This window comes from Strongylocentrotus purpuratus, unplaced genomic scaffold (assembly GCF_000002235.5).
Source record: "Strongylocentrotus purpuratus isolate Spur 01 unplaced genomic scaffold, Spur_5.0 spur5_scaffold_18, whole genome shotgun sequence".
NCBI lineage: Eukaryota > Metazoa > Echinodermata > Echinoidea > Camarodonta > Strongylocentrotidae > Strongylocentrotus > Strongylocentrotus purpuratus.
This window is the reverse complement of record NW_022145603.1, coordinates 7,334,018-7,350,054: the sequence shown is the minus strand read 5'-3', so window position 1 is coordinate 7,350,054 and position 16,037 is coordinate 7,334,018. Positions and strand designations below refer to the sequence as shown.

General features: G+C 35.5%; 1 long non-coding RNA gene across 1 annotated transcript; it reads right to left on the bottom strand.

The window, feature by feature from the left end:
* Positions 1-10,266: 10,266 nt before the first annotated feature.
* Positions 10,267-11,473, bottom strand: LOC115925312. Its single transcript, XR_004064618.1, has 2 exons — positions 11,423-11,473; positions 10,267-10,517 (listed from the first exon to the last, which is right to left on the bottom strand). It is a non-coding gene; the product is annotated as an uncharacterized LOC115925312 (long non-coding RNA).
* Between the last annotated feature and the right edge of the window lie 4,564 nt (positions 11,474-16,037).

The window sequence follows — 16,037 nt, the reverse complement described above, 5'->3', positions numbered from 1 at the left end:
AGCCTTTTAGTACGTAACGTATAGTGAATGGGAATGGGCGATGATCCGTTCAGGAGGTAGAGGTCAGTGCTTTGTGCTGGCAATGTTCACGCGAGCGAAAATGAGACAATCGGAGCAATATGGGACAATACTGAAGATAGGAAGAGGGGGAAGGAAAGAGCTATACGCATTTATTTAAAACAATTATGTTATTACTCTTCAATCATTTATTCAATCATTCATCCAAACATTCCTTTTCTTCTTTTCTCACTCATTTTATATCAAATTCACACCTTATGACTTTCACCTATTCTCTAGAAAATCTCTCTATGTCTGAAAGAATAATTCAATTCTTTACAGTTCACTAGAAATAAATATTCTTTAAAAACAGCTGATCATTGATGTAATAATTATTTATTCACACCACTTTTTTCTCCATAAATAATATTTTCCTTGGTACAGTGTATTTCTTATTTTCTTCATCAACCAGTTTTTAGAGAATAAACTTATAATAATTTGATTTGAAGAAAAAAAGAAGAATAAATGAACCTTTTATTACCACACGTGTGTAAAATTTTCTACAGGCATTTAAGTTTTGACATTTTATCGGACATATATACTGCTATAATACATCAGTTGAAAGGACAGACATTGCAAAAACAACATCTCAGATTTTAGCCCCAAAGTTACTAATTACAAAGACATTTCATCGAGTAATAAATGCAAACCTGAAATAGTAATTGAGCATATATATTCCAAGTTACCTGTATTGCTATGAAAAACTATAATTGAAGACCCTTACATCTCAAAATACTGCAATACACTATTCAGTGAAACCTCATAGTAACAAGGTCTTTTGACATAATTATTCATCAGGTATAATAATAGTTTTGAAAGTGATTACCCTCAAATTTACGCAGTAGATATACTACATAGCAAAAGAGTGCAAGTGTTTACATCTAGTGACATTATTCCATATAATTGTTCTGTTATCAAATCTCTTCAAAAGCAGTTTTCCATTTTGGGCCAAAATTCAAACCTATGTACAAAAAAGCTATGGGTGTGTATAAGGTTTGCAACTGTGCATTACACAAAGCTTTTCAATTGCCACACATCTATGAATTCTTCTTGTTTACCGTATTGAAAACGTGGCTCACTTGATGTGAATTTCTTGCTTTTCATCGTTAGTGATGCAAATCACTTGGTTGAGAGCAATCCAGACAATGTTATAAAAAAAAGTCTACATGTTTATCTCAGGTTATCCATACCTGCAGAATCAAAGCACATGTAGAGTGCAAATAATTTGCTAAAATTAGAGCAACTGAATCAGATACAGCAGGTACAACTATGGAGCTTATAGAGTAAATATTCAAATACAGTGTACCTCAAAACAATTCAAAATTCAAGTACATTTTTTTTAATGTAATCAACTCTTCTAAGTTTCAATTTAGTTTGCCTTCGTGTAAAGTTAACGAACAGAACATTATGGTTAAGTTGTGCAACTGTCACAATGTGTCCCAATAATTTTATTTCATTACCAGAACAAAAGTCTCAGATTGTTCTGTTTTTCTTGAAGATGATTGAAAGCTCTCTCCAGTTTTAAACGGCTTTACAGTCAATCATCCAGTGGATAAGCTATGCAGACAAGAGGCAAAATATAAAAGACTGATCTGTCTTTGTAGTTTGTACGAATGAAGTTCTATGTTTTCTTGTTTGCATAGGGTAAGGAATTTTGCTCACTATAAAAAGAGAAAAACCAGGTATTCAGACTTCAAGGAGAGCTTTAAGCCCTGGTCTCCTCAACATTTGCAACAGTGTATAGACTACAGAACAGTTGTAATTGTAAAACACAATATGTCACTATAGTATCATTCTCCAGATCAAGAAAGCCTATTTACATCGTAGCCAATCCACAACAGACGCAATCCCTGTGATGTGAATTTAGATGTCATGTCCTACAACTACTTGAAACTTGTAAAATGCTGGAACATTTGTATGAAAGCCCCTCTAAAGTGTTGGGAGCCCCAAAATTTCACTTAAATTTATTATGTGAAATACGATGCCATTTAACATACAATTCTGTAGGTTTTTATAAACAAATATGTTTGAAAACAAATATTGATGAAATAAGACAAAATTTGGGTTTTCTCTAAATGCGTTCTCTCCAAAGTTGTGTTGCAGTAGGTCAAGCTGATCCTGGCTAATGAGCTTGCTTTCGTGGACTTCCTGCAAGAGAGTCCTGGTTTTTCAATGTCTTCTATTTACCTTCTGTATCAACACTTTAAGCTGTTTCTTGGCATCCTGCAGTTGCTGTCTGGTATCTTCAGTTTCTGATCAACTCAGACAGAAAAAGAAATAGTCATGTTCTTTTGTAATGTCATAGGATTTCTTTGGAGGCACGGGAACACTTTTCGATGTTGTACAGCATTTTGCTGGGAGTCTTGGGCCATGGGTCTGTTAATAGGGAGGATGTCCAGGAAAGACAGTAGGCACATAACTAGGAATGAGATAGTGGTGTGTAACATCCTTTTCCTCTCCTGGGTGTATTCCTGCATTACAATAAAAGCAAATGGACACAATAATCATAACATGACAATTGTTCTAGACTACTATTCATGCTATTTCATATCATTTTAAAGACTGAAACTAAAAGCAGCTTCCAGCCAGTCGCGAAGCAGTTTTTACGATGTCAGCAAGTCATAAGCAAATTTGATAGAAATTGTGTAGTGTGCGGTGGGTTTTTTTAGGCTAGCCTAGCCTAATTGGATAACTCCTGTGATGTGAAATATGGCAGGCTAGCTTAACTTTGCCTTTCGGCCTTTAGAAATTAGAGTATAGATCTAGACCTAGATGTAGAGTTGACATTTAATTTTTATCTTGAAATTAGATAAGATAAAATCAATTATATATTCTAGACTTTTCGTTAATAGAATCAAGCTCATGAAGTTAATATTTCCGAGTTGGACTCTCTGACTCTTGGAGTTGCGACTCCAGCGCGGCAGAATATTCCCATCACCGTCCCCAGAACCTTAACCCATGCCTGCACCAGCCCGGCGGGCGTGGACTGTCGCGCTCCACTGTTGCAGGAACGTTAGCTGCGCGGTGGCTTATCACGAGTACAGTCACTGCATAAACTACATTTTTAGCTCTAAAATCTCCTTATTATTCAACATAACATTAAGAAGAACTTACTTGTGAAAGATTATGCAGTTCCCTTTCTTTCTTCGGTTCGAACAACCAAATGCAAAGCACGAACCTGGCTTCTCCAATTTTGTCCACGTATGTTGTGCACAGTATCTTGTTGGGTCGTTCGTTTTTCTGCCCTCCTTAGTAATGGCGGCCAAAGCTCCAGCTCCGCACAGCAATTTGAGCGAGTACGCCCTCTAGTGTTAGTAGTATATATCTCTATGATTAAAACACAAAGGTCTCGAACGTATTCACTACCCTTGGTTGAAAAGCACATTTCCATTATATTTCATGAGCTTGACTGCTATTATTATCCTTTACTCCAGGCACCTTTCCGTTTTGTGTTCTTTGTGCAATCAGAAATCCTACGTGCGGTAAATAAGTCTCTGTATCACTATTCTCCTTGATATTTGTATGCAGATTTGGGTATAATGATATCTAACTGTAATCATCCTGATTATTTTAATAAGAAATTATTGTATCTGTGATAGAAGCTTTTATGTACGATTGCTTGAAGACAAGACTTTCGCTGCATGCATAGTTAATGATTAAATGGAAGTTGGCCGGATTCCAGCCGGAAAACCAATTTGAAGAATGGGAAAAGTATAAGGGTCTTAGATTAAAATTGGATTAATGCAACTAAATAAATTATTTATTCACCTGAATTTTAACAAAAACGAAAATACATATTTAAGAGATTGAGGGAGGTTCAAGAACAAGGGCTCATCTTTCGAAAAAGTGATATTTTATCAAAAGTTAGATGGTTCTTCGATAGCAGACTAGTCTTCCTGCAGACGGTCATTTTCCTAACTCTACGTGTACAACATAAATTTTATGAAAAAATGGAGGGGGGGGGGTAAACGCGCGCGCATGCGCGTGAGCATGATTTTTTGTCAAATGCTCCATATGGCCTGAAACGTATGCAAAAAAAAATTGGTATGATATAGAGCATTTTAAATTTTTGCGCGCGCATAAACGCGCGGACGAACGCGCACGCGCACATTTGCACACGTTTATTGACCTGAAATTGACTGGACGGATATTGATCTTATTCATGATAAATATGAATAAAAAATTACTTTCCGTTATGAAGATATGATCATATGTTGATTCTCACAAAATGGCGCCTGGATGACGTCACGATAATTTTGAGTCTTTGAAAAGTCACACAGCTCTTAGTTAGGGTAATATCTATCATCTTGGCAAGATTCATGATTATGGCTTTATTCATTCTTGAGATATCCTGCGAACAAATTCGAGGAAGAATAAGAGGAAACTAGACATAATACTTGTTTGGAACAAGTAAAGGTGGGCTGGTCAACTAAAATTTGAGACAAAATAGAGCAAAAATAAGCGAGATACTGCTAAAAAACAATGTCATTGATGTAATGATGTAGACGAAATTCACCTTCCATAGGCATAACACGCAACTTCAGAAATTTCTGATATGTGCCCTTTAATCGAAATTTTTACTCTGATGACGTCATCAAAATGAAAAATGATTATTATTGAACTTGTAGAAAATTATCTTAGCTACAACATGTCGAAATTTTGAAGAAAATCGATCAATATATACAGAGATACAATCAATTTTACATAAATATGCTGACTTCATAATATGCAAATTCGTATTTTGAGTTCCAAGGCCATTATGATGATGTCACGATACACTTAATGGCCAAATAAGACATGGCATCATATTTCCGACTCATACTGTATTTAAAAATGAAAAAACATTGAAGGTCACGGTTCATTCCAAAGAGCTATAATGGATTTTGTATAGGCATGTTTTTGCCCATATATGCTATGTAATAAAAGAGCTCGCGCGCACAGACATTTATCTTGAATGGTATCAAATTCCTCGAAAAAATATGAGAAATATCATGAAAGAAAAAAAAATGGCGATTCTATGTTGTGTAATGGTGTTACGCGCGAAAACGCGCGCGCATGCGTGTGTGCGCGATTTTTTATAAAAAGCTTAAAATGACTTAAAACGTATGCAAAATTATTTTGAGACGATTTTGAGCATTTAAAATTTTTGCGCGCGCACTTACGCGCGGACGTACGGGCACGCGCGCATTTTTTGACCGGAAATTGACCGGACTGATATTGACCTTGATCATGATAAATATGAATGAGAAATGAATTTTGGTTATGAAGATATGATCATGAGTTGATTTTCAGAAAATGGCGGTTAGATGACGTCATCAGTCAAGGTCAAAGTTGAAAACGTTATTTTGATTTTTCTATATGCCTATACATATGTGTGCCAAATTTTAAAGCATTTGAATGAACCATTTAAAAGTTATCTTGCTCACAAAAAAGTGGTTCGAAATAAGAAAAATAAATAAATAAATAATAAATAAAGGCGATTTTAACAAAAATATAAGGTGGTCTGTATTAGATACAGCCCACCTAATAATAACTATAATTTAATTCGTCACTTAGACGAATTAGGTGATACGTATGATAATGGTTTACAAAACGAATAATGCATTACACGATATATTATTTTATAAAATGCTTCTCCCTTTATGATCCAACCATATGTCAAGATTAAATTGTGTCTCCTTGATCATCATGGATCGAGGGAAGATTGAGACGATATATGACCATTGACCCTGTACAGTAACCAGTTACACCCTTGACTCTAATTTACATCATGAAGTACGCATTTGGACGATTTTATCTTATTCAAAGAAATGAAAATGTAATTGATATATTAGAGCTCATGCCTGAATATTAAAAAGTGAATAGTGTATGACGTCACGATGTCCCGGCGTAAATAAAAATTCAAAATAAATGTGGGAATACATTAGCAATTATTTTTTAGTTGTCGACGTAACATTAGCTAGTTGCTTTATAATAAAATATTTAAATTTCGGATGGATATATACTGTCAATGTATAAGGAATGTGAATCAGACCAGAGTTGAATTAACAGAAAATAATGTAAGAAAGAGAAAGAAATGAGAGGCAGGGAGTGATGATTTTTTTTTTCAAGTAATGCATGGAACTGTAGATAGCTGAAGATATTATTCGTAAAGGAAAGGAGCTTAGCAATCATCGAGGCCAGGATGGTAAAAAAGAGACGAAAATGGAAGTTTGATTTTGACCCATCGTCTTTGACCACAATTTCCTTCATGATTCCGTCATCAAGAAAGAAAATAAGTTGTATTAGGAACTTAGATCATAACCTCAGCTACTACATATTAGAATTTGGGAGAGATTCTAATAACGATAAATGATATATGGTTAAAAGCGCATTGTCGTTGATTACGAAATCAATTAAAATTGATTGAAATTAAATGATTTAACTTTAACGAGCAATATGATGATGTCGGGAAATCCGATTAGCCAAAAGATGTAAGAAATAATATCTACAACTCATACTCTATTCACATATAATAAAACAATTAGGGTATCCGATCATTTTGAGAAATTATGGCTAATTAAACATAGGCATGTTTTTTTTAATTTCTGGGAAATGTGCGCACGCACGTGTTGTTATCTTTGACGCACGCATATTACATCAATTTGAGTCAAAACTGACTGAAGTTTACAGGGATGGTTAATTATCGTTAATCCAAAACGAGCAAAAAAACGGAGAAATTCGATCCACGGGCGATACAAATGCAAATACGCGCGCGCTGACCGGCACGCGCGGAAATTTTTGAAACGCTCAAAATTGGCTGAAACGTATGCAAAATTACTCGGTTTGGAGTTTTGAGCATTTTGTATTTTAATTTATTTTTGACGCACGTGTACGCGCACGTTAGAGGGGGCAGACAAAATTGCGTGAGCCAAATTTCTGACCCATGACCTGAGCATGATTGATACCAAATTTGAATTGAAATCGATATTGCATGGCTGAGATACGACCATTAATGACATTTTACATAATGACGTCATGATGACGTCACGATGCCCTGGCGTCACTGAAAAGTCACGCAGTTCTATGTTGGACTAAGATCGATCTTCAAAGAAATGGCTTCAGCCATTCTTGAGATATCCTGCGAACAAAATTGAGGAAGAATAATAATAATTTCTTCTATACAAACACAAAATAAATACTAGTTGTTTCATCGCAAAGCATGCCGGGACATAATTCTAGTCCATTTTCACCTTCGCCGTGATCAGCTGTCCTGTTGCAAACAACGGGATTCTTATCGAATCAACATCATAATCTTGTACATAGTCCGCTATTCTGCAGTGATTTTCTTCCAATCCAGTATCATTTGTACGGTAAGAAAACCAAAGTTTGTGGTTATTCATTTTTATGACTAATAAAGCTGATAATACGACGTAAGAGAGTGGGCCGAGATCCAACTTTAGTAAATGTAGGCCTAGATCTAGTCCCGTATGTTCAAATATAATGTGTGTGCATTTTAAGTAGACTGATTGTCTTTTAAGCTGCTTAAGTACACTCGTCTCGTGTTTTAGGTAGAAATGTACAGTAATATGAGATTTATGTCTCATGAAATATTAATAGACTTTCTAGATCCTATAATTGATAATGGAATAGGGTCTACTAGAATGGCTGACATTTAGATAGTGATTGCAATTAAGTGTAAAAAAGTAAAAGAGGCCATGAAAATGATAGATTTGTCGATCTGGATCTGGATATAAATTCTGATATCGATGAGCTCAACTTGAGCATCTACGTGTTGAAGAAGTGATAAGGATTCTTTTGTTACAATCATTCTTGTGGTCACGAACTTAATATGATTGTCTTTTCCCTTATATTTATCAGTTGCAGCATCATCGAACACGGCCGACGAAACAGAAGATAACGTGCATGTAGATGTTACGAGAGAGCTCATTTCACAATGGACAACAGAAGTGTTACGTGACTTTCTACAAGGAGGGGACTCAAGCTTGGAAATCGAGTACCGGTAGTCATTATTTTATGGGTGTTCTCTGCCTTGACGCGGTAGCTGTTCAGCCATCCGAGGTAGACACTGTGAGGAACTGGACAATGGATGGATTGGGGGGGGGGTGGGGGTAGGCATGCAGAACTGGCCTACTATGTTTGTATGTACCTACTGGATAAGGACCCTCCATCACTAGAGGGAAAAATAATGAGAGACTACAAAGAGGGGAAGGCATATAGTTATTTTGCCTTGTGAAAAATTAGATTTAGCCCCTAAAAAAGTGTTCCTTCGGGTATCAAATGACGACAGGTGAAACCTCACAGTTGTAGAATTATTATCTGTAATGTGATTTCCAAACCATGTGACAGCAAATGGTGTATGGTGTATGTTGTAAAGGTATTGTAAAATGCATTGTTTAACAATGTATAACAATGTTTAAACCGAGATGGACGTATGGCCCTACGTGCTACCAGTGTCTGTGATATGGTGTATTAATACTGAAGCCCTAACAAAATTGTGCTTCAAAATGATCAAGAAGTGCCTCTAAAAAGTAAAAATCTCTGTTTGACCCCTTTTACCATACTCGTTTTTCCCAATAAACTGTAGTGTTATGAAAACCGTTTGGCAAACACAAAATTTGGTTTCGATTTCCAATCGTAAATATCTTGATAATCAGACAGGCGATCGGATTGTAAAAGTCATTGAGTTCCTGACTGACCTAAATTTATCATTGCAGCATGAGCTAAATCCAGGATTTTGTTTCAGAATCTGAGAGTAATTAAGTTACCCGATCCCTTTAAATGTGTTTGCATTAAAGGTGGTACCCCCCCCCCCTTCTCAGCAAAAGTCCAGTGTGTAAAGTCAATGCGGGCAGATCTTTTTCTTTGTTACGAGCCAGATATTTTGGGAACACGCATGCGGTACCTCCGTTCCCGTTCCTGGAGGGGGGGGGCGGGGGTGGTACTACTTCTTCATAAGATGTCAACTTATATGCATTGCATTAAACCTGTTGATATTGATCTAACTTGTATTCATCTCATGGTTATATTTATTTTATCAATAAAATAAAACAACACAGAGAAGGTTGTAGATGAGTACAAAGCAATCATTACTGTATGTAGGACGCCGAGTTGAAGTTATTCATGATTTATTCAAGAGAGGAAGGTCAGACAGACCTGATGTTTTAAATATTTAACGAGAGAAAAATCATAGAAACAGAGAGAGGCATCGAGAGAGATGTCGACGCTTAATGAAAGAGAAAGAGTGATAATAAGGAGAGAGGAGAGAGAAAGAGACAGAGAGGGGAGGGAGAGATAGAGAGGGAGAGCAAGAATTAGGTGTGAAGAGGAAGATCTAAGAGAACAAGAGATTAAATTTTACAAATGTACACGTTTCCATGTACCTTTACTTAATTTATATTATAATGTAAACGATATTGTGATGGTCTTTGCTTAATTTTAGTTTGCATTCTTTCCTTTAGCTTTATCTTCTAATTTACTATTCTAATTTAATAAATGTTAGTATAAATATAATTTTGATTTCTATCTCTTCCCCTATGTCATAGCCTCCATTCTTGCTCTCCCTTCCTCATGTTAGTCCATCTCTCTTTCTCTCTCTCTGTAATGATAACCCCTCTATCAATCTTTTCTCCATCAACTCATGATATGTTCCTCCTCTTCTCCTTCTCGTTCATCATCACAATCATCCTCATCATCTCAAAACTGTATTAATCAATCTATAAGACTCTTTAGATTGATCAATACAGTTCTTATAACATATGACCTTTATGTACAAACAATAAACCAAATGGTCACAATCATTTAATAAAAAGTGGTAAGAACAATTATTCCAACTCTATGGGCAACAACGTAATCTCCATTTTCTCCTCCTCGTTCAAATATTAGCTTCTTTTTCATTCTTTACTCGTGTTACTTCTCTATCTCTCTGACTATACTCACAAGAAAGTAGAATCAACGGCTTAACATGAAACAGTCTAGAAAATGAACTAAATTTATTCAAGTATCAAATGATTTTGAATTACAGACAGCTTTCTCCCACGAGATGAAAAATATCTCCCTAACCAGAAACTGGCAAAATAACTAAATGCCTTTCCCTCTTTGTAGTCTCTCATTCTTCCCTCTAGTGATGGAGGGTCCTTATCTACTAGGTACACACAATGTCTCTATACATAGTAGACGACCAGCTCTGCAGTCTGCATGCCTTTCTCCCCCCCCCCCCCCCCCGCCCCCTCTCCATCCATCGTCCAGTTTATCTCTACCTCGGATGGCTGAACAGTACCCCCAGAGTCAAGGCAGAGAACACCCATAAAATAATGACTACCGGTACTCGATTTCCAAGCTTGAGTCCCCTCCTTGTAGAAAGTCACGTAACACTTCTGTTGTCCATTGTGAAATGAGCTCTCTCGTAGCATCTACGTTATCTTCTGATTCATGGGTCATAGTGTTCGATGATGCTGCAACTGATAAATAAAAGGGAAAAGAAAATCAAATTTAAGTTTGTGACCAAAGAACCCTCATCACTTCTTCAACACTAGATCATGTAGCAGACATGTATGCAGGGGGGAGGGAGTTTCGGGGGTTGAACCCCCCCCCCCCTCTCCTCCAATTTTGTTTAGACTATGTGTGTGTGTGTTTTTGAGGAACCCCCCCCCCTCACTTTTTTAATAACAAAAATAAATTAAACATTTTTTGTGCTAAAGGGTGACCCAAAAAGGTGACCTTACCCCCCACCAACTGAACAAAATATCGATCTCCCAAATTTCATATTTTCGGGGAAAAAAAGAAGGAAAAAAAAGGTGCTCTTACCACCCCCGGCTTATTCACCGGCTGGCCGAGTCGTTGTGAAATTGACTGCGTGATTTTCAAATTTTACCCCCCGGCCCCCCCCCCCCCCCCTCCCCCCCTCGAAAAAATCCTCCGTATGCCCCCGTCATGTAGATCCTCAAGTAGAGCTCATTGATATCAGACTATTATATTCAGATCCAGATCGAGAAAATCTGTCGTTTTCATGGCCTCTTTTACTTTCTTACATTTATAATTTCTAATTGCAATCACTTTCTAGGCCTAACTGTCGGCCATTCTAGTAGACCCTATTCCATTATCAATTATAGGATCTAGAAAGTCTATTCATATTTCATGAGACATAAATCTCATATTACTGTACATTTCACATAAAACACGAGACGAGTGTACTTAAGCAGCTTAAAAGACAATCAGTCTACTTAAAATGCACACACATTTGAACATACGGGACTAGATCTAGGCCCACATTTACTAAAGTTGGATCTCGGCCCACTCTCATTACGTCGTATTATCAACTTTATTAGTCATAAAAATGAATAACCACAAACTTTGGTTTTCTTACCGTACAAATGATACTGGATTGGAAGAAAATCACTGCAGAATAGCGGACTATGTACAAGATTATGATGTTGATTCGATACGAATCCCGTTGTTTGCAACAGGACAGCTGATCACGGCGAAGGTGAAAATGGACTAGAATTATGTCCCGGCATGCTTTGCGATGAAACAACCGTGAAGGCACGTATTCGTCACTTAGACGAATTAGGTGATACGTATGATAATGGTTTACATAACGAATAATGCACTAGACTTTAATTCGTCACTTAGACGAATTAGGTGATACGTATGATATTGGTTTACATAACGAATAATGCATTACACGATATCATATTATTTTATAAAATGCTTCTCCCATTATGATCTATCCATACGTCAAGATTAAATTATGTCTCCTTGGTCATCATGGATCTAGGAAAGATAGATTGAGACGATATATGACCATTGACCCTGTGCAGTAACCACACCTTTGACTCTAATTTACATCATGAAGAATGCATTTTGACGATTTTATCTTATTCTAAGAAATGAAAATGTATGTCCCGTCGTAAATGAAAAGTCAAAAGAAATGTTGGAATACATTAGCGATCATTTTTAGTTGCGGACGTGAGATTTGCTAATTGCTTGATAATAAAATCTTTAAATATCGGGTTGATATATACTTTCACTGTATAAGGAATGTGGATTAGACCAGAGTTGAATTAACAGGAAATAATGTAGGAAAGAGAAAGACTGACAGACAGGGAGTGTGACTTGGTTAACAAACGCTAGACTTTCAACAAATATTGATGAATATACTTTTATCTGTGAGAACAGAAACCATGGTCGTGGCGGAGTGTCGGAATGCATGTAGCGGATTAACGTAATTATTTCCAAAGAGAAAGAGAAATATGTGACTCCATTTTTATAGAAATAGTTTAAAAAAAGAGAAAGAATATTATAGTTGGTGTGGTATACAAACCCCTAAATACTCACACCGAATTTTTTTCTGAAGCACTGGAGATTGTGTTCAACAAAATAACTAGCGACAACAAAATGTGTTATGTAATGGGTGATTATAAAATCGATTTATTACAACATGTCCACTCGGTAAAAAAAACACATGATCGATATAAAATCCAGTAACTCATGCTACCCCTTAATCGAAAAACCTACACTAATTACGAAGTAATCTACCACTTTAATAGATAATATACTTTCAAATAACTTACTATCTTTTCATGATACTGGTCTATTGTATGGTGATGTATCCGATCCCTTGCATGTCTTTACCATTTCAAAGCTAAATGTTGCCAATGTAAAATCATCAAAAGTAAACATCGGTCACAGAATTATAAATCAGAGAAATATTGAGGCCTTAATTAGGATTTGCACGAAGTCGACTGGAGAGATGTCTATGCTGCAGAAGATCCAAATGATAGCTATTTTATTATTCAAAATAAGTTTCGTGCATTGTATGATAAGCATTTTCCAATTGTATTTAACCAAAAAAAAAAATGTTAGATGACGAGTGGACTGACACAGTCGATCCGACATAAGAATAAATTATACAACATGTATTAACGTTACCCATCAGACCAAAATGCTCATGATTACAAAAATGATCGTAACCTACTCACAGGATTCGTAAAGCAATATCCCAGTATTTCCATGACAAATTTGTACTTAATAAATCTCATGTATATTCCCTAGGACAATGTTGTCGGCTGAAGCTGCTTTTTGTCTGTTGACTTTGCTCGTTTTTAATGATATGTAACCGCTGTCTTTTTTAAGAATTGAAGTACTTAGTCATTTATATAATGTAATCGCAGACACATGTACAGCCCTATTGAGTTAACTTTCTTTCCTATACTTAATTCTCTTCTCATTTTTTTCTTCCATTTACTAGTTGTTATTTTCTATCAACGTTGTGTCATATAATATGTTATTTTCACGTTGTGTCATATAATATGTTATTTTTTTAAGAATTGAAGTACTTAGTCATTTATATGATGTAATCGCAGACACATGTACAGCCCTATTGAGTTAACTTTCTTTCCTATACTTAATCCTCTTCTCATTTTTTTTCTTCCATTTACTAGTTGTTATTTTCTATCAACGTTGTGTCATATAATATGTTATTTTCATAATAATATGTATAATGTTCTCTCAGTAACTGTGTTAACTTATTATGGGCATTCCAACTCAAGCTATGCTTTCGCCTGCTTCCGTAGACGAAAGAGTTCATGCATGGCTGATTGTCAACGAAACGGAGTTAAGTATTTTGTAAATTCTGCTTGTTGCTACGGAAGGCAACCAGTGAAAACGAATTCGTTTAATAAAATAATGGAAATGCAAGCACTACTTAAAACAAACAGAACTCTGTTATTCCTAGCTCATTTCTCCTGATTGAGGTGTCATATGAAAGAGCAGAAACTCAACTTTCGAGAAATGTGATTTTCTCTTTGGAATTCAGATACCGTCCGCCAAATGTCTTTTTGGTTTCCTCTCTTCAAATTCATTTGAATCACTCATGCGTGAAATATGCATTATATGAGTTGCATCAAATGAAAGAGGAGGATCTAAGCTTTACAAATATGTATCATTTATCAATTATAATTGTGATTAAGTTATGATAAAACATCAATAATTCTCGGTTTCGTTTTTTCGGGGGGACGCACTGTACACATTGTGTTTCATATTGTAATGTCGAGAAGTAAATAAACGTTAATAAATACAATAACACCAACATAAAAAGCTTCGACTTTGTAGCATATTGACAATTATGGATCTATAGAAGATAGATTGAGACAATATGACCATTGACCACGTACAATGAGCAGCTACACCTTCGTCTCTAAATGACTTAATGAAGGGGAATAGTGTATGACGTCACGATGCCCCGGCGTAAATGAGAAGTCAAAATAAATGTGGGAATACATTAGCGATCATTTTTAGTTGTCGACGTGAGATTCGCTAGTTTCTTGAAAATAAAATCCCTAAATATCGGATGGATATATACTGTCACTTTATAAGGAATGTGGATTAGAGGGATATTGATCTATCAGTCTTTCTCGAAGGCTTGTCAATGAAAGAAATACAAAAAAAAAATGTATTGCGCTCAAGAAATTACATACAGCATTGCCAGTAAATTTCACGAGATCAATGTTAAAATCTCCCATTATATAAACCTGTTTTGTTCAGTAAATTTTTTTCTGTAAAACATTTTCAAAGACAGGAATGAAATCATTGATATTTGATTGGGGGTTCCTATATATGACACCTACAATAATATTCTTATATCTCGGCAAGATGCTTTTAATAAACAGTGATTCATAATTGCATGATGGGTATAATATAAATATATCATTGCGTATTTCATATTCAAAATTGTCAGCGACCAATAGACCAACACCTCCACACTTTCCTACTTGGCGATTAGAATGTATAATTTAATAATAGTCGCGTACTGTCATTAATCCAAGTTTCAGAGAAATCTATACATAAAGTAGAGATGAAATTGGATAAAGCAATAAAAAGTATGTTTAAACTACGCGAATTAAAATGTAAAATACTAAAATGATAGTCGATGTTACTGAATTCAGTCGTAAAACCGTCATCAATATAATATTTACAGTTCAGAAACCTACTGAAATGAAACTCATATTCTTTATCGGATAAATAGTTTAAATCATTGATATCAGTATAAGTATATGTAGTATTACTACCAAATATTGAATGAAGTTCGTCATTATTCAAGTCTAGAATAGGAAATGAAGAATGAGAACAGAGTGGGTTATTAGCCAAATGCTCATGTTCCCTATAACGCTCATTTTATGTATTTTATTACCAGAGAAAAAAAGATGTCAGTCAGTCACTCAATAGCGTCTGACAGTAAAGTCTAGAAAGTAAAAGGGTTTCATTACAAAATTTGAATACGAGGACACTGATAACGTTTAAGTTTCAAAAATAGGACATAGGTGACAAATTCATCATTTTAACATTCAACTGAAAATTGTGACATGATCTCATTATCTGATAAAAAACAAAAGGCACGATTTTTATAGCCCATGGTCTCAGCTATAACATACTAGAATCTGGGAGAAACTGAAGCACAAATTAGCAAGGTAGTGCTCAAAGATGAATGTCATGTAGATTCATGATGTGAACAAAATTCACCTTCCTTAGACATAACACGCAAATTAAGAAAATTCTGACATGTGGCCTTTAATCGAAGTTTGTACTATGATGACGTCATTGAAATGAAAATCAATGTGTATTGATCTTGTAGACAATTGCCTCGACTACAATATATTAAAATATAAAAGAAAATTGATAAATATTGAGAGAAATACACAATTTTTTCCATAAATATAATAACGTCATAATATGCATTTTTGCTTTTTTACTTCCAAGGCCATTATGATGACGTCAAGATGTACTTAATGGCCAAATGAGATATGAAATCATACCTCCGACTCATACTCTATCTAAATATGAAAACAAAATGGGAGTCCTTATTCATCCCACTGGACTATTTATAGGCATGTTTTTGCCCATGTGTGCTATGTATTGCAAAAATCGCGCGTGCGGACGGTTATCTTGAAAGGACGCTCATTCCGTTATTAATAGTGGCCTGA